The 24,941-nt window shown below is 34.4% G+C and overlaps 1 pseudogene; it reads right to left on the bottom strand.

Annotated features, from left to right (window-relative positions):
* Positions 1–806: 806 nt before the first annotated feature.
* LOC7462544 (serine--tRNA ligase-like) lies at positions 807–23,568 on the bottom strand (annotated as a pseudogene).
* Between the last annotated feature and the right edge of the window lie 1,373 nt (positions 23,569–24,941).

Genomic DNA, 24,941 nt, shown 5'->3' with positions numbered 1-24,941 from the left:
TACTAATAACACCGCTATCATCGTCTCAACAAGCTCTCAATGCCAAAGAGTTAAAAACTGAACACAATACCAGGAATTAGGGGTGATTATTTATTTGGTTTGTTTTCATTAAAAAAAAAATAATTGAATTGGTTTTTTTTAAAAAAATCAAAACCAAAACGAAACCGGTTCAAACCGACCGGTTTCGGTTCGGTTATTTTAGAACAAAAACTTGTTCAAACCGACCGGTTTTGGTTCGGTTATTTTAGAGCAAAAACCGGTTCAAACTGACCGGTTTCGGTTTGGTTATTTTAGAACAAAAACTTGTTCAAACCGACCGGTTTCGGTTCGGTTATTTTAGAGCAAAAACCGGTTCAAACCGACCCGTTCCGGTTCGGTTATTTTATATAAAAACCAAAAACTATATTATTTTTGGGGTTATTTTTGTAATTTCTAATGGGTTTGGTTTTGGTGTAGCTCGGTTTTTTTTCAGTTTTTTTTTGTTTGGATTCGGTTTGATTTTTTCAATTTCAGGCTTATAAAATCAAATCAAACCGGTCAGTTTTTTTAAAATTCTAATAAGTCTGATTAGATTATTTTTTTTACAATTCATTTTTTCAATTATATTTTAATTTAATTAATTTTTTAGTTTTTTTTTTCACCTCTACCAAAAAAATAAAATAAATTATACAGTGTATCATGCAGGAAGTCCGGCTCAATATTTGATAAGTCAAATCAAAATTGGTGGATCCTACTTCTTCGTCTTCATCATCATCATCTCATAAATAAGCAAAAGCACAAACTAACACCAATACCATTTTCTCAACTTGTGGAAATGTAAAGTGCGTTTTCATTGCCAGGGAGTTAAAAGACTAACACAATACTAAAATTAATATAATACTGTTACAGGTATACATATCATCCTAGAAGCCTTGTTTCCAGTTCAATATTAGAACTCAGATCAAGTTTCCCAGATTTTAATACTCAACGTGTGAAGTCTGCAGAATGTTTAAAATGAGGGAGGAAAAAAAGACCAGGCCTTGAGTTTCTTCCCCTTGCCTTCAATGGAAGGGTTATTTTGGAAAGGTAGAAACTCTTTGCCGCTCATATGTTTTCTTAATGGCTCTGGAATCCCCACACCATCTTCCTTCTGGTAGTTCTCAAGGATGCAGCAAATGGTCCTCTCCGTTGCTGTAAGGGTAGAGTTCAACAAGTGACAATATTGCTTCTTTACCTGCTCTTCGCTCTGCAATCAAACATAAAGTAACCAATCAAAATCTTAGAAGCTGTTGAGGAATCAGATTATCATAAGCAATTTAGTTTTGGAAACTCAAACAGTTATCTTATCAGACAAGACACTTGTTCACCCTAGTATGGAAGCAACGCCAACATTTCTTTTACAAGTCAAGGCATTTCGGACTCCAATAGGATACGTTTTCATTTAAGTTGTAGCAATTTTTTAATACAGTAGTAGAACTCTAATTTCAACAATCTTTCCTATTTGAGTTTTTTAATTTTAGTTTTTTCCAGCTTAAACCCAGGTCAGTCTTTAAGAAAAACTTTTCACAAGTTCTACGTAGCTTCTGTGGCATTTTTTAATAACCTAAACATAGAGCAGTGCAACTGGGATAAAAGTTCAAAAAAGTTCTGTAAAATTGACATAACTTGTAATAAAAAGACACATGAATAGAAAAGGCATTGCCTTTTTCTGCCCATACCGAATTTCTAATCTTCTTGACTGGTAATCTGTGCAATTTGAACACGACACTAGCTCTCTGTAAGTATTGGAAGCAGGAAACCAGCCTTCCAAGTCATACTTCTTTGCAGCTGCGTCATTCAGAGCACCAGAAACTATTGCCACAACTTGATAGGGGATGTTGAGCTGTGTTTCAAAAGGAGGCAACTATTAGAACACTTCTTTTAAGCGAGTGAGCAAAGTGCATGTCTGTGTGTGCATGTTAGAGAGACCAAGAGATGGTAGGGAGTGGAATTGTAGTTAACTTTAGGTTCCAAATCACTTGTGCCATCTAGCAGGTTAAGAGAAGACCACTTGTACTTGTATTGGGGAGCAATTCACATATTCCCAAAAAAAATGAGGGACGATATCATACCTCCTGGCAAAACTCCTCGGAGTTTTTGATCATTTCCTCGTGCATATCCCAAGAATCATTGCCATTTGGGCTGGTAATGCAGAATTGCTCTACTTTCTCAAACTGATGAACCCTAAAGATGCCGAGAGTATCACGACCATGTGCACCAGCCTCTTTACGGAAACAAGACGAGCACCCAGCATATCTGGGAAAACAAGAAATAAGTTAAGACGACAACAAACATGGTCATTTTGCCAATTAAAAATATTGGTCCTGAGACAGTTATTGTAACCTGATTGGTAACTGTGAGGGATGAATCCAATCATCTTGATGATACGCACATAGTGGTTGTTCAGCTGTAGCGATTAGATATTTGTCATCTCCCTCACCAGTCACCTGTCGAACATCAAGTAGGTTATCAATCCAGAACCAAGTCATTTACTTCAGTTGTTTACTGCAGGCACACATCCATACATAAAGGGACCTGTACAATCATAAGGTGAAAAACACTTTTAGTGAATCAGCATAAATAGTGATACAGAAGGAAAAGATCAGTTCTGCATTTATCAGCTGGCACTTCTCTTTCTTTTTCCTCACATTCTTTGATACAAAAAATAAACAACAGAATTGCCAGACAGACAAAACAATCAACATACATACTTTGTGCTTCCTTTTATTGGATTTGTCAGGATAGCATGATTAAGAGTTTGAACTTCCTTTTCCCTTTCTTTTCTCTTTATTTTCTAGTTATTGAAGAAAGCGGGGAGGGTATAGAGAGTAAGAAATGAGCAGAAGGGGAGAAGAAAACAAGGTTTCATTGAGCACATAAAGCATTCCACTACTTCAACAACCCAAAGCTGAAAGACAAGGCACCGATGCACACCAAAAACATAACAGCCTTACACAGAAGCAAATAATAAATGCAAGAGATTAGTAAAATTTAACATAGATAAGTGCAGCGCAAAGTATAAGTATCCAGCACATCCAACCTGCAGGCCTTAAAATGTAACAGCGCGGATCACTCATAAACCATTTGTGGCATACTTGAGCAAAATCCCAATGCACATGGTGACCAGCAACTAGCATAATCAAACAAATGCATCACAACCAGACAATGACTATCATTAACGAGAGATTGGGCCCCCGATCCCAATAGAAAAATGAGTTACATGATTTGCAAATTATAGGCTTGAATGCAGATGTTTGGGTTGTACCATTCATACAATATAAGGTACCTAGCATAATCCTAATGCATGCGGTGACCAGCAACAAGCATAACCACACAAATGCATCACAACCAGACAATGACTATCATTAACAAGAGATTGGGCCCCTGATCCTAATAGAAAAATGAGTTACGTGATCTGCAAATTATAGGCATGAATGCAGATGTATTGGAGTAGTACCACTCACACAATATAAGTTACCTAGCATAATCCAAACAGAAAATTTACAGAACCAAAACCTAAGGTAATGAAGAGAAATTAGAGGTTAAGAGATTAAGAAGTGAAGCAAAGTTACTCATAATCTGGATGTCGAGATTAAGAAGTGAAGTAAAGCAACTCATTATCTTGATGTCAACAACATGGTATTAAAAGGAGAGAATTGCGGCAGTTGCTCAATAACAAGGTTCTCTTCCTACCTTTTCTCATATACCTGAGATGCTTCGAATGTGGACTTTCAAGGAAAATGTTTATGCTGCTAGTATTTTATAAAACTCACCTTGTATAGTTCATCAAATTGTGATAATTGGGCACACTTTGCCATGACTTCTTTTCTCATAAAAAAAAGGTGCCTGCAAAGCCGTGTACCCCCTCTTCTCCAATAATTCCAAGCCAAAGTTGATCAATGCTGATATAGAGAGTGTTTGACAGTGTGGTAGCGGTTGAATTTTCAAATAATTTTTTATGCCGAAATGCATGTCAATGATGTTTTTTCAATTTTTAAAAATCATTTTTGACATCAGCACATCAAAATGATCCAAAACATACAAACCATATTAAATTTTAGCAAAAAAAAAAAATTAAATTTTTTGGGAATGCGGTTTGCACCGCGTTCCCAAACGCAGTCTTAGTTGGACACCATCACCTTTGAGGTAGGAGCCTATACCTCCTGCTACATCATCAGCTAATCATTTCAAACACATCCAAATTAACATAAGTTTTTGATGCAAACCTCATGATTACATGGTTATGCAACCCACAATCAAGATTGAGAGATGATTCCAGAAAACCGAAAAAAGTCTAATAGGAGTGTGACACAATGAATACATGCCCCAAGGCACCAACACAATTGGAATGAAGTAGAATGACGGCATGAAGCCAATTAATCTTCGATAAGTCAAATTCAGTTCGTTCAAGAACTGAAGAATGCAAGAATCACTCTCATGCGTTAAAACTGAAAAATTCAGAAGTAATATTCATCAATGGCTGCCGAAATTTTGGTTACATGAGTTTAAATAGTTCTTGAAAAATTAACCCTAATGGACCTCTTATGTGGACTTATATGAGGTCCACTCAAAACTGACCCAAAAACCTTAAACTGAAAAGCCCAGAAGCTGATTCAAATAAGCCTTAGATCTTAGCACAAAACAAAGTTTTAATTAAGCCCAAACATGAAAGAAAATAATAAAAATAACTAATCTATCATTAAATAGCACCAGCCCTTCTTCCCTTGTGTAACTAGGATGAATAAGGAATCCCTATAAGAAAAGGATTCTGGAACATTAATAAATCATTGCCATTCTTAGAAATTATGTTTCAGCTCATTAAAGATTCTTGTGGAACTAGAAAATTCCCAAAACAAGCTGCCACATCCTTTTAGAAAAAGAATCATTGCCAAATAGAAAGTCCACACAGGTCATAAGGAAGTAAATAACAAAATTCATACAGTGTTCTGACCTATATCGTAAGTCCTTTCCGAACTCCGATTCACCTGAAAATTTACCCCAACATAGACAAATACATATGGAATCTTCTGGTAAAGTTTCAGCTCGATCCAAAGGTTGGATTTGACATCATGCTCAATAGCATAAAACTGGATGATATAAAATTTTACGCCAAAATCTGAATCTGACCTTGCTTAGGTCGTATCACAAGGCTGAACCGTATCATTCCCTTCCTCTTCAAGAAGATTCACCCTCGAATCTTGAATAGGATTAGTAGCGACCTCATTAGCCTCTTGTTTAAGCCTTCGGAATTCCCTTATTGCTAACACATTTCTCCAACAACATTATATGGAAGTAGTGACTGACAAGAATTTCAAAGAAGCACGTCGTACTAACCACTTGCATACATACTTTTGAATGATAACAACAACGACTCTCCTTTGTCTTTTAATTTTTTAGCGTTGCACCTCCTTTTCCCATAAAGCTTGAAGATCACAAAATAATCTTTTACACTTATCAATTTCTTGTTCTAAAACCCCCAAATCATGGCTTAGTTTTTTGAATCCTTGAGCTAGAATCCTCCTTCGTTCCCTCTCCCTTATTGAATACATGACATAAATAAAAAAAATAAAAGAAGAAGAAGACACAACAAGAATAGAGTTTATAACAGGATGAACACTAATTTAGACTTGAAATTACAAATTGGACTTTTGTTTGGACCAGAACCGATCGAAAACAAACAAAAGTGAAAATGATGAAAATGATTCAAACGACAACCAAATATCCCAAATATGATGATAATATACTAGCAAGAACAAAATCAACAGAAACAAAACAAGTTTTGAAAGATAACGCAAAACAGACTCGTTACGGCAAGACAAAACCCGATTCTAAAACCTAATGAAAACTCTATCCAAATGACCTCAAATTTAATATATAGCATTCGGATACCAAGAAAACAACAAATCTCATTTTATAGGTTGTTCTATTACATCTAGGTACCCAAACCCTTTGTATGATCAGTTTGCGGCAGAATTGAACCTTGAATTAAAACCTCAAGCAAACAATATAAAAATAATCCCAATTTTTGTATATGTTGTGATCTCACCCCCAATAGATAAAAAATAAAGTTGCAATTGATTATGAGGTGATTTGCTTATAGTTCACTAAGAGTTGTGTTTATGCGGCAGAATTAAATCTCGAATTAAAACCTCAAGCAAACGATATCATAATAACCGTATATTTGATATATGATCTGATCTCACCCCCAAAAAACAGAATATGAAGTTTCAATTGATTCTGAGGTGGTTGGCTTATGGTTCACTAAGAGTTGTGTTTCTGCGGCAAAATTGAATCATCCTTCAAATTTAATCTAATCTCTCCCTCCCTCCCTCCCTCTCTCTCTCTCTCTAATTTTATATATATGCTACTGATATGATTAGAGACAGTACCAAGATGAAATATAACTTTTTTTTGCTTAGATGACACAGACACAAAAAGCAAAAATCACATAAGGATATGACCTTGTTTCGGAGCCTAACTCTGATACCAACTAATACAAACCTTGTGATCACGTGGTCATGTAACCCACAATCAAGATTGAGATCTGATCCCAAAAAGTCAAAAAAGATCTGATAGGAGTGTGACACAATGGAAACCTACCCCAAGGCACCAACACAATTGGAATGAAGTAGAATGACGCCACGAAGCCAGTTAATCTTTGATAAGTCAGATTCAGTTCGTTCAAGAACTAAAGAATACAAGAATCACTCTCACACGTTAAAACTGAAAAATTCAGAAGTAATATTCATGAATGGTTGCCGAAATTTTGGTTACATGAGTTTAAATAGTTCTTGAAAAATTAACCCTAATGGACCTCTTATGTGGACTTATATGAGGTCCACTCAAAACTGACCCAAAAACCCTAAACTGAAAAGCCCAGAAGCTGATCCAAACAAGCCTTAGATCCTAGCTTAAAATAAAGTTTTAATTAAGCCCAAACATGAAAGAAAATAATAAAAATAACTAATCTATCATTAAAAAGCACCAGCCATTCTTTCCTTGTGTAGCTAGGATGAATAAGGAATCTTTATAAGAAAATGATTCTGGAACATTAATGAATCGTTGCCACTGTTGGAAATTATATTTCAGCTCATTAAAGATTCTTGTGGAACTAGAAAATTCCTAAAATAAGCTGCTACATCCTTCTAGAAAAAAAGGATCCTTGTCAAATAGGAAGTCCACAGGTTAAAAGAAAGTAAATAACAAAATCTATATAGTATGTTCTAACATATATCGTAAGTCCTTTCTGAACCTGAAATTTACCCTAACATAGACAAATACCTATGGAATCTTCTGGTAAAGTTTCAGCTCGATCCAAAGGTTGGATTTGGCGTTATGCTCAATATTGTAAAACTAGACGGTAGAAAATTTTACATCAAAATCCGAATCTGACCTTGCTTGGGTCGTATTTCAAGGCTGAACCGTATCAGCTTCACATGCTAAATTGTGAAACCATTATAAATTACTCTTCTTACATGCTAGAGATACCACTAAAGAGAAATTTGATTTTGATGTTTCATTATGACAAGTAAACCAACATAATAGTTTCATCTACAATGAAAGTCCTTCAAGGTCGAGATGAAGAAAACAAGAACAAAAACCCAAATTCATATACTAGTGACCAACAGTTGAACCAAAAGGTTTAGAAAAACATGTAAGTTGAGATAATCAAGCTCCGTTCAGTAGGCTCAAGGACTTATAATAATCATACCAAACATCTATAAAATATAAACCTAGGACATTCGACCAACATAATAGGCAAAAATTCCCAATAACTAAACCCATATGCATGACATAAAACAAGAGACTAGGTAACATAAATTATAATTCATATGTTATCTAATCCAAAACCTAATGATGGTCATCTTGGCCATACCCTTGCATGCATATCAAATCAAATCCAAAGACAGACAACAATACGAAATGTCGATCTACCTTTCTTCAAGTCAGCAATTCCAAGAAGTTCAACAAGGTTAATATGATTCCTCAAATTCTTCTCCTCTCGTTTCTCCCCTGAAGCCCGAATCACCGAATTATTATCCTACATAACTGTAATACCCCCAAAGTTTCAAGCATTTTTATCTAGAATTCACGAAATATTTTTTTTTTTGTTTCACCAGAACATTTCTCAATCAACAATATTTCACTTTCTCTAACATATCAATTCAAAAAATAATCATTTTGCTAAAATGAAGAAAGACAATTATTTTAACCATTATACACAAACCAAAGATTATAGATTTACTATACTTCCTTCAATCATATTTAATCTTTTAAGTACTATTGTTAAACAAATGATATTAACTAATATATATATATATATATATATATATATATATATATATGCAAATGTAAATGCTCTAATTGACCATGATTATCTTTTAAATTTTTATGCAGGTTCATTTCAATACCGCACATCCTAGTAGTTTTAGAGTCTACTTCTATTACCAGTAACTCTTTTGGATATGTAAATTGTTGATAATAACATTACCTTTTGTATATTTTGAAGAATATAATATTGTGTATGTATGAACTTAAATGGACTAACTTATTTAACTTGTACTCTGTTGTGTAAATATTTTATAATTATAATGGTGATATATATATATATACACTCACAAAAATTTCCACATTTACTACCATCTTCCAAATACTATTCACAAATCAATAATTTAAAATCTAAACTTGTCCACACCATAGAGCTTCAGTGTCAAACCAGTACAGGGCACCAGTTCTATACCAGGATAACTGGTCCACCAGCTGCCCATTCACAGAATAAATTATCATGGGAAAATCTATCAGCATGACACATAAAATTTTAATGATCAAGGAAATAATTTATAAATCTAAAGTTCAGAGAAAAATATTCGAGGTATTAAACACATACATGGTGTTTGCGTCCTGCTAGCTGAACTTGTCTGCTGAGAGGTTCCTATAGCTTTGCCCACTCCTGCAGGTTCATTTCATTACTAATTAAATTACCGCATCAATAATGTCATTTCATCACCAATTAAATTTTATATTAACAAAATCAACTTGTCATCAATTTAATTATTTCATCAACAACATCACCACAAAACCACTTTACTTATCAAACCAGCTAAACAACTCATTGTTAATTTAATTACTTCATCAACGCATTACCACATAATTTATTTAATTATCAATCAACAATATTAACTCATCACTAATATAATTCATTCATCATCAATATTATCACATAACTCATTTAATTATCACTCAACAAAATGAACTCATCACTAATATAATTTCTTCATCATCAACATTACCACACAACTCATTTAACTATCAAACAACAATATCAACTCATCACTAATATAATTCCTTCATCATCAATATTACTACACAACTCATTTAATTATCAAACAACAACAACAATATCAACTCATCACTAATATAATTTCTTCATCATCAACATTACCATACAACTCATTTAACTATCAAACAACAATATCAACTCATCACTAATATAATTCCTTCATCATAACTCATTTAATTATCACTCAACAATATTAATTATTGATTCAACATTTTCATTCATTTTTCTTTCTCTAGTCTGAAACCTCTTCTTAAAAGAACCCATATTTTTTTTCTTTAATTTCACAAATTGAAACATTACCCACTATTATTTTATTTATTTAAACATTAATTCATCATAATTTCATAGATTAGCCCATTCAGCCTAACAACTCATACCATAACTATACACTAATACAATTGAATAAAATCTTAACATACTAAATATATCAATTTAATTGAGAGGAAACGATTTGTTACTTTTTAATTCAAAGAAATAGAGATGGGAAGCTTGAAATCACCACACAAATTTCTTTCCTCCTTCCTCCCTTATTTTCCTCTCAATGCCTCCCCTTTTTATAAAAAAAACCCTTGTTCCCCTTTTGAGATTTTCTTGTTCAAACCCTTCCTAATAAACTTGAATCACTAGTTCTATCTTCTTTTCTTTTTTTGTGAATTAATTTTGGATGAACTTTGATAAATTTTCACTCAATTCTTCCCCCTTTCAAGCTCTAACATGGCCGGCCATCATGGCTCATTTTACACTCCCCACTTGTTTATATATTTACAAGTTTCCCCCCTTTTTCATTTAAGGACTTCCTTGTTTTGTTTAAAACCATTTGGCCCAAAAGTTTGACTTATTCAATTTCTTCCTTGTCCAACATTAACCTCCTTAGATAATAATTTCTACTCCATTAATTTCTATTATTTCTATTATTATTATTTACTTATTCATCTCCCTCTATTTTAAAAATAAATCAAAGTACAAGAATTTTGCCCGGGAGTTACATTTCTTCCCTCCTACAAAAGAAAATTTTGTCCTTAAAATTAGATTTCTTACCAGATTTTTTTAAAAAAATCATGGGTATTTGTTCCTCATTTCTACTTCCCTTTCCCAGGTTTCTTCTTCCATTTGCAAACTCCTCCACAATACCTTGACTAGGGAAATCCTTTTATTTCTAAGCACCTTGTTGATTTGATCAAGTATTCTCACAGGTTTGACTTCTATAGTTAATCCTTCATTAACTTCTATTGGAATTTGTGATAGCACCCGGGTTGGATTTATTTAAGCTTTTCTTAGCATTGATACATGAAATACATCATGTATTTTGATCAGATGTTGGGGCAAGGCTAGTTGATAAGCTACTAGGCCGATTCTTTTCACGATTTCATTGGGCCCGATATATCTCGGCACTAACTTCCCTTTCATACCAAATCTTAACAAGTGTTTCCAATGAGCAACCTTCAAGTACACCTTATCCCCCACATTAAACTCAAGAGGTCTCCTTCGTCTATCGAAATAACTTTTTTTATCTGTCTTGAGCTGCTTTCATTCAATCATTTATAATTCTAATCTTCTCTGATGTATCCTGGACAATCTCGAGCCCCATTAAATTTTGATCCCCTACTTCTTCCGAACATACTAGAGTCCGACATTTTCTGCCATACAAGGCTTTATATGGAGCCATCCTTATGGTAGCCTGATAGTTGTTGTTATATATGAACTCCATGAGAGGTAAGTGATCCTTCTAATTTCCACCAAACTCATTAGCACATGCCCTCAATAAATCTTACAGGGTCTGAATTGTCCTTTCAGATTGTCCGTCAATTTGAAGATGAAAAGCTGTACTTATATTTAGTTTCGATCCTAATGCACGTTGAATGCCAGGCCATAACCGAGAAGTAAATCGAGGATCTCGGTCCGATACTATTGACAAAGACACCCCATATAATCTCACTACTTCATTGACATATAATCTAGCCAATTTATCAACTGGGTCGGTCATCTTCATTGGTAAGAAAAGAGTAAACTTAGTCAGTCGGTCTACTATCACCCAGATAGCGTCATTACCCTTCTTCCCTCTAGGTAACCCAGATACAAAGTCCATTGTAATGCATTCCCATTTCCACTATGGTATTAATAACGGCTGTAAGGGCCCTGCCGGCTTCTGATGTTCCACTTTCACTTGCTGGCATACAGGACAGCTGGCTACAAAGTCTGCTATTTGTTTCTTCATATTTGGCCACCAGTAGAATTCCTTTAGGTCATTATACATTTTTGTACTCCTAAGGTGTATATTGAGTCTTGATTCATGAGCCTCTTTCAATAATTCCCCTTTCAAAACTTGGTCTCTCGGTAAATACATTCATTTTCCCATTAATACCATCCCATCATCCGAGACCTAGAAAGGAGTCTCAATACCCAGTTTAATCTTCTCCTTTACTTTATCAACTTCTATATCCCTTTGTTGTGCCTCCAACACTTTCTCTCAAAATGTTGATTTTACCCTCAATTGAGCCAATAAGGAACCCTCAGGTTCAACCTCCACTTTAGCATCAATTTTTCTTAATTCTAATAGTTTTTTTCATCATAATCATTCAGTTCTATAACTAATAACTTACTTTTGCGACTAAGTGCATTTGCCACCACATTTGCTCTTCTTGGATGATAATCTATTACACAATCATAATATTTAATTAGCTCCACCAATCGTCTCTGTCGCATGTTTAACTCTTTTTAAGTCATCAAGTACCGTAAACTTTTGTGATCAGTAAAAATTTGTACTTGTGACCCGTATAAATAATGTCTCCAAACCCGTAAGGCAAAAATCACTGCAGCCAATTCTAAGTCATGGGTCGAATAATTTGATCATGGGTTTTCAACTGCCTTGAGACGTAAGCAATTACCCTTCCGTGTTACATCAATACGCATCCCAAACCCTTCTTGGACGCATCACTATATATGACAAACCCTTCCATTCTAGAGGGTAAAGTTAATACCGAAGCAATGGTGAGTCTTTTTTTTAGCTCTTGAAAACTACTTTCACATTTTGGTGTCCATTCCCACTTTGTTTCTTTTCGGGTCAAGCGAGTCATTGGAGCCGCTATTGTAGAGAACCCCTCGATAAACCTCCGATAATATCCTACTAGTCCGAGAAAACTATGTATCTAAGTCACATTCGTGGGCCTCTCCCATTTTAGCACAACTTCCACTTTCCTTGGATCCACCAAGATCCCTTCGACTGAGATAACATGCCCCAAGAAAGTCACCTCCTTTAACCAAAATTCACATTTATTAAACTTGGCATATAGTCGATGTTCTTTTAGAGTCTATAGTACCTCTCTCAAATGTTTTTCATATTCTATATATGAACTTGAATACACCAGGATATCATTAATGAACACCACAACTGACTTATCTAAATAGGGTCGGAAGACCCTATTCATTAAATCTATAAATACCGCAGGAGCATTTGTTAATCCAAATGGCATTACCAAGAACTCGAAATGTTCATATCGAGTTCTAAAAGCAGTTTTTGATACATCTAGATCTTTAATCCTTAGTTGGTAGTACCCGGATCTTAAATCTATCTTTGAAAATACCCTGGCTCCCTTGAGTTGATCAAATAAATCATCGATTCGTGGAAGCGAATATTTGTTTTTTATTGTCACCTTATTCAACTGCCTGTAATCAATGCAAAGCCAAAGAGTTCCATCCTTTTTCTTTACAAATAACACCGAAGCTCCCCATGGTGAGTTGTTGGGGCGTATAAACCTTTTATCTAACAATTCTTATAACTGAAATTTTAGCTCAGCTAGTTCTACCGATGCCATTCTATATGGTGTTTGAGTGATGGGTGTCGTGCCTAGTAGTATATCGATTGAAACCTCTACCTCTCTCTCTGGGGGCAAACCCGGTAATTTTTCCGGAAACATGTTTGGGAACTCTCTCACTATGGGAAGATTTGCTAACTCATTATTTCCACCATTCAAGTCCATCACCATAGCAAGATACACCTGGCATCCTTTATTCACCATTTTTTGTGTTGTCATAGCCAAAATAAAACAATTTGATATGACGTTTCTCTCTCCTCTAAAAACCACCCTTCTACCCATAGGTCCACAGAAGGTAATTGTTTTTTGCAAAACAGTCCATTTGGGCTATATGCCTACCCAACCAATCCATTCCATATATGATATCAAAATCGTGCAACAGTAAGGGTATTAAATTTGCACTTAACTCACACCCCATAATGACAAGTTTGACATCCTTATACACTATATCAACATTTACCCTTTCCCTTAGAGGAGTACTTATAACAAACCCCATAAAAACTCTATGTGGACTCATACCTAGTTTTTCTATTGTTTTATAAGCAATAAAAGAATGAGTAGCTCCCGAATCAAAAGGTACAAACACAGGCAGGTGATTTAACAGCAAGGTACTTGCAACCATATTTGGGGCAGCCAACCTCCTCTCGTGTATTGGCGAACACCCGGCCTTGAGTTCGGTCACCCCAGGCTCTAAATCGACCCCAGCTACCTCTGGCCCCTGTCTGTGATTATCTAGCCGGTCGGTCTACTGTAACTGATTGTTGTTGACTTTGAGACTGTTGTTGGGTCTGGATGAATTCTAGCCTTCTAGGACAGTCCTTTCTTATATGTCCATGTCCATGACAATAATAACAACCTTTGCCCAAGTGTGGGCACTCCTTCCATCTATGCTCACCCCGGCAAACATAGCATCGTACAGGCGTAGTCGAACAATCCCTAGGATGTTTCTAGCCACATCAGACACACTAAGGATATGAAATGGATTTCTGATCAGAAGTCCAACCAAATGATCCACTCTATCCTCTTGACTAGCTTCCAATAGGCCTAATACCCGTACTCTGCTTTATTCTCAATGTTGTCCCCTCCTTCCTTCTGAACTGACTAAACTGAAATTTCCCTTTCTTAGGAAATTAAGGTTTACTTTAAGTAAGATTAGTGTCCTTCCTCTTTCCAAACCCAACCTGACCCTGTTGCCCCTCACTCATACACGCCTCTAATGCTTGAGCTGCTTCAATAAGTTCTCTAGAGGACTCAAATCGCAAAGCAACCAATCCTTGTCTAAGTTCCTGGCATAATCCATCTCGTAGTCTATCAATAATCTGCTGCTCAGTGGTAACAAACTGTGGGGCAAATAAAAAGAGATCATGAAATCTTCTCTCATAATCTAGTACTGTCATGTTTCCCTGTTTCAATGCCAGAAATTCTTGTTTTTTTATTCTGCACTGAAAATGAGAGAAAAAATAGGTCTCAAACTGTTTCCTAAACTTGCCCCAAGTACAAATTCCAATAGTCCTTCGAGATTGAATGACTTCCCACCATGTTTGGGTCATATCTGAAACTAACTGGGTAGCACAGCTCACTTGTCAGTCCTCATGTACCCTCATCTGAGTCATAACACTTTCTACCTTCCGTAGCCACCTACCTGCAGTTTCTGCATCCTGCTCACCTAGAAAAACTTCACACCCCAACTCCCTCATATTCTTCATTGTCCTCACCAACACAGTTATATTATCTGAAGACACAAGAGTAATTAGAGCTGTCGGTGGTGCTGGAGCCACTGAAGTTGTCGTACCTGACATGCTTTCTATAACTACTCTAATAACCTGTGCCAAGAAAGCAGGGTCTGTATATGGTGCTAGTGTAGCTACTGGTGGTTGACACGATCAAAGAGTTGATGTCTTATTCCAAGTGCAGGAGTGTCAAAGTAATAAATAACCCGGCAAGACCGGGGTCAAACCACAGTGAGGTGAACTATATAAATTATAAATAATAATAACAACAACAACAACAATGATGATGATGGTGGTGGTGATGATGAGTTAAAGAGGAATTTGGCAAAGTGTTCTTCATGACAATTGTTGGCAATCATCTTATCTTTCCACTCATAACATTTCAGAGCATTTGGATACTAGAGTTCGAGATATGGCTAAAATACTGAGTAGTGCTGCTGGTGGACATGGTGGATAACCCTCAAGCTCTTGTCTGGATGAACTGTCATTGTTACCATCAGAATTTGAGCAGGTCTTCTTTATAAAAGTTGTTGGTAATTGTCTTTTACTTCCACCCACCAAATTGCACATCATTTTACCTTCTAGAACTCCAGATATGGGTAAACTTCTGAGCAGTGTTTGGGCTGGATTGCAGGACAGATTCTGACTTCTCTTTTGTGGCCAAACTTTGAATTTGAAAACGGCAGATTTGGGTCTTACACTATTCATGAACATTGTAGGCCTATTTCTTAGCTTTTTATCCATATAAATAAAATTGAAATCCAAGATCTACAGCTCCAAATATGACCCAATAACTGAACAGTGTTCCAATTTGAATTGAATCGGTACCTCCTTTCTAAGCTTAGCCTTTTCTTTATCCTTTCACTTTCAATAGTTAATCACATCAATCAATCCTTTGAATTGTGAGATATGCCTGCATTTAAAATACGCATTTACCATAAATTAAAGCTATCTTATATTATCAGACCTGTTATTATAAAATATACTCTAGTTAATGAGTTATTGATACTTCAAGTGCAAAATGATGATTTAAAACCTTGATAAAAATGCACTTTTAAATACTAATCAGTGGTGCTGATGGGGGCACCCCTCCATGCCCATGTTGTCCCAGTCCCTCAGGAGGTAGTGTATTAACTTGTTTAGGCCCCTTTTCAACCTGTAGTCTAACTGATCCCCCAATACTCTGTTGTAGTGACACTGGAGGTACATGTGAAGCAGTATCCTTTAAAGGATCCTCTTGAGGTCTATCCATAGATCCTTTATCTTGAGCTTGCCTCCCCGAAAGGGTGGAGTCAGTAGTTGCACCCTTTCTGGTCTATATCATCCTGTAATAATACAATCAACTATAACACCCCTAAAGTTTCAAGCATTTTTATCTAGAACTCATGAAATACACACACACACACACACACACACACCAGAACATTTCTCAATCAACAATATTTCATTTTCTCTAACATATCAACTCAAAGAATAATCGTTTTGCTAAAATAAAGAAAGACAATTATCTTAAACATGATACACAGACCATAGATTATAGATTTAATATACTTCCTTCAATCATATTTAATCTTTTAAGCATTATTGTTAAACAAATGATATTAACTACATGCTTATAAATATCACCATTATAATTAGAAAATATTTACACAATAGAGTACAAGTTAAATAAACTAGTCCATGTAATTTCATACATACACAACATTATAATCTTCAAAATATACAGAAGGTAATGTTATTATCAATAATTTACATATTCAAAAGATTTACTGGTAATAGAAGTAGACTCTAAAACTACTAGGTTGCGCGGTATTGAGATGAATCTGCATAAAGATTTAAAGGATATATATATCACCATTATAATTAGAAAATATTTACACAACAGAGTACAAGTTAAATAAACTAGTCCATTTAATTTCGTATATACACAACATTATAATCTTCAAAATATACAGAAGGTAAAGTTATTATCAACAATTTACATATCCAAAAGATTTACTGGTAATAGAAATAGACTCTAAAACTACTAGGTTGCGCGGTATTAAGATGAACCTGCATAAAGATTTAAAGGATAACCATGGTCAATTAGAGCATTTACATTTGTAGTAATATATATATATATATATATATATATATATTACTCACAAAAATTTTCACATTTACTATCATCTTCCAAGTACTATTCACAAATCAATAATCTAAAATCTAAATATGTTCACACTATAGAGCTTCAGTTCCAAACTAGTACAGTTGGACCACCAGCACCAGTTCCATACTAGGATAACTAGTCAACCAGCTACCCATTCATAGGGCACCAGTTCCATACCAGAATAACTGGTGCACAAGCTACCCATTCACAGAATAAATTATCATGGGAAAATCTACCAGCATGACACATGAAATTTTATTGATCGAGAAAATAATTTAAAAATCTAAAGTTCAAAGAAAAGTATTCAAGGTATTAAACACCTACCTGGTGTTTACGTCCTTCTAGCTGAACTTGTCTGCTGAGTGGTTCTTGTAGCCTCGCCCACTCCTGCAAGTTCATTTCATTACCAATTAAATTACCGCATTAATAATGTCATTTCATCACCAATTAAATTCTATATCAACAAAATCAACTTGTCATCAATTTAATTATTTCATCAACAACATCACCACAAAACCACTTTACTTATCAAACCAGCAAAACAACTCATTGTTAATTTAATTACTTCATCAACGCATTACCACATAATTCATTTAATTATCAATCAATAATATTAACTCATCACTAATATAATTTCTTCATCATCAATATTACTACATAACTCATTTAATTATCACTCAACAATATTAACTCATCACTAATATAATTTCTTCATCATCAACATTACCATACAACTCATTTAACTATCAAACAACAATATCAACTCATCACTAATATAATTCCTTCATCATAACTCATTTAATTATCACTCAACAATATTAATTATTGATTCAACATTTTCATTCATTTTTCTTTCTCTAGTCCGAAACCTCTTCTCAAAAGAACCCATATTTGTTTTCTTTAATTTCACAAATTGAAACATTACCCACTATTATTTTATTTATCTAAACATTAATTCATCATAATTTCATAGATTAGCCCATTCAACCTAACAACTCATACTATAACTATACACTAATACAATTGAATAAAATCTTAACATACTAAATATATCAATTTAATTGAGAGGAAAGGATTTGTTACTTTTTAATTCAAACAAATAGAGATGGGAAGCTTGAAATCACCACACAAATTTCTTTCCTCCTTCCCCCCTTATTTTCCTCTTAATGCCTCCCCTCTTTATAAAAAAACCCTTGTTCCCTTTCTGAGATTTTCTTATTCAAACCCTTCCTAATAAACTTCAATCACTAGTTCTATCTTCTTCTTCTTTTTTGTGAATTAATTTTTGATGAACTTTGATAAATTTTCACTCAATTCTTATTCCTCTCAAGCCTTAACATGGCCGGCCATCATGGCTCATTTTACACTTCCCCACTTGTTTATATATTTACAAGTCCCACCCCCCCCCCCCCCTTTTCATTTAAGGACTTTCTTATTTTGTTTTAAAACCATTTGGCCTAAAAGTTGACTTATTCAATTTCATCCTTGTCCAACATTAACCTCCTTATATAATAATTTCTACTCCATTAATTTCCATTATTTCTATTATTATTATTTACTTATTTAGTTATTCATCTCCCCTATTTTAAAAAATAAATCAAAGTACATGAATTTTGCCCGGGAGTTACAATAACAACAACCAAAAAACACAACACACATGTTTGACCAATCATTCCACCATTCAAGGAAAAAAAAACATGCACACATGCATAGAGACAAAAACACACTCACCTCGTTATCGTCGACCGGCATAGAAACGTGCACGATATTACCAATTGTTGACAATCTTGAATACAATGCATTTTTAGCCTCTTACACCTCTTTTTCCTGATCAGCTATCAATTTTTTCTTTTCTTCAGTATCTTTAGTTCTTGAAGGTATTGGTTGAATATCTGTTACCTTATATAGTTGAATATATGTTACCTTTTTATCAGTATCTGTAAATCTCTAAAACTTAGGCTACAATCATGCTCTGTAAATTAGCTAGTTGTTTTACTGATTTTTCTTCTAAATTGTAGGCCTCTATACCTATATAAATTCTTTCATTTGCAATAGAATATGATGAGAGAATTCAATAATCTTTTCCTTCTTGTTTTAAGCTCTATTTTCTTTAAAGTTAATGTTTTCTTCATGGTATCGGAGCCAATATTAATCCTCGATTTCTAAAATTCTAAAACCTTCAACCATTATGAGTGGAGAAATTCTCTCAAGTACATCTAAAAGTTCAGCATCAAAGTTGATGTCTGAAAACGATTCATCTTCCCCATATTTTCTGAATTCTTCTAATAATCCAGGCATAATTTTTGTTTCTTGTCTTCTCAAAGGTGAGAATTATCCAATATGGAGGCGTGCTATGATGAATGCTCTCTGAGCCAAAAACAAGTTGTGTTTTATTGATGGCTCATTACGTAAACCAGACGAGGATAACAAAGAAACCCAGGCATAGAAAAAATGCATCTTGATGGTAATTTTTTGAATTTTTAATGCCTCGGCTCCAGAACTACATGATAGTGTTGCATATGTAGATTCAGCTTGTGAGATGTGGGGAGATTTGCAGGAATGTTTCTCTCAAGAAAATGTTCCACGTATTCATAAGTTAAAAAGAGAAATTTGTCTGGCACCACAAAAAGATATTACTGCAGCAGCCTACTACACCAAACTAAAAGGTCTTTGGGATGAGTTAACAGCTTATGCTACCATTCCTTCATGTATATGTGGTGCTAGAAAGGAAATCTGGGCAGAACAGGAGAAGGAAGAGGTTCACCAATTTCTCATGGGACTGAATGATCAATATGAAATCATTATATCTCAAATATTAAACATGGAACCTTTTCCTTCAATCAACAAGGCTCATGCCTTTGTAACCAAAGAAGAGAAGCAACTAGACATTGCTTCAATTGGTTGTGATCATTCAACAGAGGCGGTAGCCTTTGCTATCAAACCTTTTAGTTATCAAACAAGGGAATTTGCAAGAGAACAATCAAAAGGAAATTGGCAAGGAGGGACAAGCAAATTGAAATACACATATTGCGATAAACCTGGGCATTCCAAAGACAAATGTTTTAAACTGGTTGGATACCCTCCCGGTTGGCAAAGCAAAACAAAAACTTCAAAAGGAAAATAGAGCATGTTTCATCCAATAACGTCATTGTAAGTTCAAGTCAATCTACGAGTAAAGGTTTTAGTCTCACTCAAGAACAATATGAATAACTCATGTCCTTATTGCCCTCTACTAATTAGAATATAGCAAATTTTTTCGGTAAGGTCACCTATTCTCATGATACTTCATATTGGATCTTAGATAATGGTGCTTCTAAACATCTTACATGTGATGCACCCTCTCTTTTTAATACACAAACTTCTCATTCTTTATCTGTTAAATTACCTAATGGAACATCTATTCCTATGCACTCTATTAGTCAAATTAAATTGTCAAATATGACTTTAAACCATGTTCTTTATATACCATCTTTTAAATGTAATCTTCTTTCAATAAGTAGATTGACAAAAGCACTTCAATGTTCAGTTATGTTTTTTCCATCTTTTTGTGTCTTACAGGACCTCAAGTCGAAGAAACTAATTGGAATGGGTGAATTACACGATGGCTTATACTACTTTCATGGGTTTTATTTACTGTTTGCTACAACTGCATCTTTTCCTTCCTCTTCCATCTTATGGCATGAGTGGTTAGGTCATCTTTCATTTGATCGATTATCACTAATTCCAGAGTTATCTAGTGTATCTTTCAAAAATTCAAACAACTATTGTGATGTGTGTCATTGTGCTAAACAAACACGAAATGTTTTTCCTTCAAGTAATAATAAATCTAATTTCCCTTTTTGATATGGTCCATTGCGACATTTGGGGACCTTATAAAACCCCATCTACTTCTAGTGCTCATTATTTTCTTACTATTGTGGATGATTGCTCAAGATGCACCTGGGTTTATCTTCTCAAACACAAGTCAGAAGCACAAAAATACTTTATTCAATTTTATACTATGGTTAATACTCAATTTAATCATAATATCAAACTAGTTAGGAGTGATAATGGTCTAGGATTTACTGCTGGTCATATGTTCAATTTCTTCTCTCAAAATGTTATTTCACACTAGACATCTTGTGTTGATACTCCATAACAAAATGGAGTAGTAGAGCGGAAGCATTGTCACTTGTTAGAGGTTGCTCATGCTTTTTTATTTCAAGCAAATTTACCAATCAAATTTTGGGGTGAATGTGTTCTAACCACGGCTTACTTGATAAATTATACTCCTACACCTAAATTATCTGGCAAAAGTCCTAATGAGATGTTATTTTCAAAATCTCCATCATACTCTCATTTACATGTTTTTGGTTATTTGTGTTATGTGCATGATAAAAATCGATCCAATGATAAGTTTGCTCCTCGATTTAAGCCTTGTATTTTCATTGGTTATCCAATGGGAAAAAGGGAATATAAAGTTTATGACATGGAATCACACAAAATTTTTACATCACAAGATGCCATTTTTTATGAAAACAAATTTCCTTTTCATTCTTATAAACCTCCGAAAGAATCAAACGTTGTTGTTCCTCTACCCATTCTTGATTCTTTGGAGGCTTCAGCTAATGTGTCTCATTGTCATAACTCACCAATCCAATCCCCTCGAACTGATCTTGATGATGATATTGCCTCACCTGCCTACATCCAATGCAGTTTCTTCAGATACTCTTTATCCTATATCATGTCATTTGTCTTATTCTCGTTTTGTTCCATCTCATCAAGCTTTTCTTGCTAACATTTCCATTGTTAGTGAGCCTAAATCTTTTTCCCAAACTGTCACAAACCCGAAATGGTGTGAGGCTATGAAACAGGAAATTTATGCTCTAGAGCAAAATCATACTTCGAGTTTAGTGCCATTACCTTCATAGAAGAAACCAATTGGTTCTCGTTGGATATACAAAATGAAATACAAGTCAAATGGCTCTATTGAACGCTATAAAGCGTGTTTGGTAGCCCAAGGATATACTCAGATTGAAGGTTTGGATTAAACTGAAACCTTTGCGCCTGTTGTAAAATTAACCATTGTCGGGTGTTTATTGGCTGTTGTTGCTGCTAAAAAATAGGAGTTACATCAATTAGATGTGAATAATACATTCCTTCTTGGTGAATTGCATGAAGAAGTCTATATGTTTCCTCCCCCAAGCTATCTCTCACCAGGTGACACGTGTATGTCGGCTCCATAAATATTTGTATGGGCTGAAGTAGGCCGAGAAATGATGAGATAAATAATGTTGCCTGTTATGTTCTTCGCTATTTGAAGAGTTCTCCTGGTAAAGTCTTTTTTTTCCCTTCAAATAGTGATTTTCGAATCAAAGCTTATTGTGATGCCGACTGGGCAAGTTGTCCCATGATTCGACGATCTATTACAGGTTATTTACATTTTCCTTAGTGTTGCTCTTATATCTTGGAAATCCAATAAGCAACCTACAGTGTCACGTTCCTCTACAGAATCAAAATATCTCTATATGGCTGCTACCACTAGTGAGCTGATATTATTACGTAATCTGTTTGTTGATCTATCTTTGCCCCATTCTTAACCAATGCTTTTGCACTGTGATAATCAATCAGCTTTACACATTTCTGCTAATTATGTCTTACATGAGCGCACTAAACACATTGAGATCGACTATCATTTCATTTGTGAGCACTTGCAGTCTGGCATCATTATTACACAATATGTTTCAACTCAATTTCAATTGGTAGATATCTTAACTAAAGCATTGGGACATGATCGCTTTCACTTTCTTCTTTACAAGCTGGGCATTCAGGATCTTCATGCTCCACCTTGAGTGGGGATCTTGAAGGTATTGGTTGAATATCTGTTACCTTATATAGTTGAATATCTGTTACTTTTTTATCAGTATCTATAAATCTCTAAGACTTAGACTACAATCATGCTCTGTAAATTAACTAGCTGTTTTGCTTATTTTTCTTCTAAATTGTAGGCCTCTATACTTGTATAAATTCTTCCGTTTGTAATAGAATATGATGAGAGAATTCAGTATTCTTTTCCTTCTTGTTTTAAGCTCTGTTTTCTTTAAAGTTAATGTTTTCTTCATTAATTGCTTCAGTGGCATCCTCTTTCGCATTTTTTTATAAATAAACAATTAAAATTAAACTAAAATCAATAAAACCCACACAAACTAAATTTAAAATCAAAAATCAAAAAATATTAATTAATTGCGTATGATTTGAAGTTGCGCGACTCTTTTGTTCTACTTATTAAAGTCTCTGTGCAAATTATCAAGCTCAAATTGACCTACACAAAAACGACATCAGACAACAGTTTAAAACGACACCAAATGAATGTTGCTACTGTATTGAGCAAAGCAACGGTTACTCACGTTTCCACAAATCGCTATCAAACTTAATGACTTCATCAACGATCTTGATATTAGCAAAACGTTTGAGTTGCAAGTCGCGTATCTTTTATGGATCATTGCCTTTATCTTCGCGAAACAAATTGATGTCTAACATCTTTAAGACTGTACAAAATTAGGGATTTTTAGATTTGAAGATTTAAGAGGAAGAAACAAGTAAGGGCAGGATGGGATAAGAACAGAATCGCTTTTGAGTGCTTGCATAGTTATTAAACTAGACTAGGTTGATCTAGTAACTGAACCAGGCAAGGTAAAAGACCAACAAGAATAAAAAAAGAGTCAAACTCGGTTAACTTAACAAGTCGATCAGGCAACCAGCCAAACCAGGTGAGACCTGACTTATATGTATATTAATTTTTTTTAACACTGTATATAACAACAAAAATAAAGTTAGAGTTTGTGACCTGATTTTTTCCTTTGAACAGTCAAGAGATCTATTAGCAACTATCTTGTTGTTTAAACAGTTAAAAGCTAAATTACTTTGTTTTTTAATAGAGAGTTCATCGGAGAAATCGGTGCTCCTTCCAACTCCAACTGGTGTTATTTCTACAAGTGCTTTGACTCTCCTATTTCTTCTCATTGTTACTTCTACACCTTATTTTTATCAGTCAACTATTTAGTTTGAACATTATCTCATTGTTAAAAAACTAATGGTATTTGAGAAGTGAAAATCTATATTCTCTGGCTAGTAGGTTCTTTTCTAAAGGTAATCTTGGATATGATAAGTCTTTATTTCCCATTAAATTTTTATTACTATGCCGCAAATTAGGTATTTTGGATTGATTGGAATCAATAATTCTACATTTTGCTTGTTATTATTTCTATCTTTAAAACGAAAGACTAAAATCACAGGTGTTGTTAAACAATCGACTGCAAGTTATGAAAAACAGAAAGAAAATACAATATTAGGGGCATATTTTATGCTAAGAACAACTCATGGTGCTAAAAAATTTCTCCAAAATTGTTGGAAAAACAAAGAAGTTGTCGAACGGTGTGGTCTTGCTATAGCAAAATAGATAATTGATGCATTTGTGTCATTTAATGTTGCTAACTCTGTTTACTATCAGCATGCTATAGATTGTAGTCCATTGTTTTTTAGTTCATCCATTCTAAAAAGAGAAATTGATTGGAGCATCAAATATTTAATGACCTAGTTTACGTCCACTATAATTTGAGATTGAAACAAAAATATTTTCTTTTCTCTAATTCTTCAAAAGCTATTTTATATTATTAAGTAGCATCATTTATACTTATATTGTGTACCTTAACTTTGATTTTGTAGGAATTATTGAAAATGACGGAATTATGATTCAATTAATTTTGAGGCATTTTCTGACACTGAAAATTGGGTAGTAAAAAATAATTCATCATCTTTAACAACCGAAAAAGTAAAATCCTTCATTATGATTTATCAACCATGACTATTCAAGATACTTTAAATGAAAGTAATGGAAGATTTGATCCTTTAGT

This window comes from Populus trichocarpa, chromosome 7 (assembly GCF_000002775.5).
Source record: "Populus trichocarpa isolate Nisqually-1 chromosome 7, P.trichocarpa_v4.1, whole genome shotgun sequence".
Taxonomy (NCBI): Eukaryota; Viridiplantae; Streptophyta; class Magnoliopsida; order Malpighiales; family Salicaceae; genus Populus; species Populus trichocarpa.
This window is presented reverse-complemented; position numbering and strand designations above follow the sequence as displayed.